The sequence below is a fragment of the Aptenodytes forsteri genome, unplaced genomic scaffold (assembly GCF_000699145.1).
Source record: "Aptenodytes forsteri isolate BGI_AS27 unplaced genomic scaffold, ASM69914v1 Scaffold284, whole genome shotgun sequence".
Taxonomy (NCBI): domain Eukaryota; kingdom Metazoa; phylum Chordata; class Aves; order Sphenisciformes; family Spheniscidae; genus Aptenodytes; species Aptenodytes forsteri.
The window spans coordinates 3,924,624-3,925,915 of record NW_008794445.1 but is presented as its reverse complement, the minus strand read 5'-3'; the positions used below and the strand labels follow the sequence as shown (position 1 = coordinate 3,925,915).

Here is a 1,292-nt window from a genome sequence, read left to right as displayed (position 1 = left end):
CTGCGTGGTGCTTAGTTGCCGGCTGGGGTTAAACCATGACAGTCCTTTTTGGTGCCCAACGTGGTGCTCCAAGGGTTTGAGATAACAACAGGTTTGATTAGAATGTGCTAGATCGAATTTATAGCTGTTACTGCTGTTTAGCTATTAATGGGCAGGCTCCTGTGCTTGCCATGGGGCTTGATTGCCTCACTGTATATTAGAATCTAGTGCTCGTTAGTGGCTGCTTTTTGCTTTTGCTGCTTGCTGTACTGCTGTACTGCTTATCATCTTACTCTGCTGTGCCTGGGAACATTTTGATAACAGCAATGGCCATGTGCCTCGGCTGGCAGATGGCCAGGGCATCGCTGCTGTTCCTGTGCTGCTTGTACTGGACAGGCTGGAACTCCAGTGTGAACTCGAGTCGAAGGGACTGTGACCTGTGGATGAGTCCACATGGGAGCAGGACACCCTGAAGCATCTGTGACCGTGCATAAGCCCATGCCAGAGCAGGTACATCTTGAAGCATCTGTGGCCGTGGTTATGTCTGTGCTGCAGCAGGTATACCTCTGAAGGGATTGTGGCCCAGGGTTAAGTCCACGCTGGAGAAGGTACACCTCGAAGCATCTGTGGCTGTGGGTAAGTCCATGCTGCAGCAGGTACACCTTGAAGCATCAGTGGCTGTGCATGAGGTCGTGCTGGAGCACCTCAAAGCGTGTGGCCATGGATAAGCCCACAACATACTGATAGGGTGCAACGGCTATGGGGTGCAGCAGCAGTGGACTGCAATGGTAATGGGGTGCAATAGCCGTGGGGTGCAATTCTGACTGGGTGCAATGCTGATAGGGTGCAATGCCAATGGGGTGCAACAGCCATGGGGTGCAATACCAACTGGGGGCAATGCTGATAGGGTGCAACAGCTATGGGGTGCAGCAGCAGTGGAGTGCAATGCCAATGGGGTGCAATACCACCACGGTGCAATGCTGATAGGGTGCAATACTGATGGGTTGGGACAGCTGTGGGGTGCAGCAGCAACGGGTGTAATTGCCGTGGGGTTCGATGCGTCTGTTACTGACGGGGTGCAGCAGCGCAGGGGGCAGATACCAATGGGGTGCCACGGCTGTGGGGCGCAGCACCCGTGCGGTTGAACGGCCGTGGGGTGCAACAGCAAGGGGGTGGGATACAAGGCGGGGTCGGTGGCTGTGGGGCGCAGCGGGGCTGGGTGCAACGCCGTGCCGTGCCGTGCCGTGCCCTGCCCTGCCCTGCCCTGCCCTGCCCTGCCCTTGCCTTCTTCACTTGCCTTCCCTTCCCTTCCC

The 1,292-nt window shown here is 56.5% G+C and overlaps 1 protein-coding gene across 1 annotated transcript in view; it reads left to right on the top strand.

The window, feature by feature from the left end:
• The first annotated feature begins 371 nt into the window (after window positions 1-371).
• The window catches only part of NAGA (alpha-N-acetylgalactosaminidase), a 6,215-nt gene continuing 5,294 nt past the window's right edge, over window positions 372-1,292 (top strand). The window contains exon 1 of the mRNA XM_009290033.2: window positions 372-615. The gene's annotated coding sequence lies outside the window, so the exon portion shown is untranslated. The remainder of the gene's footprint in view (window positions 616-1,292) is intronic.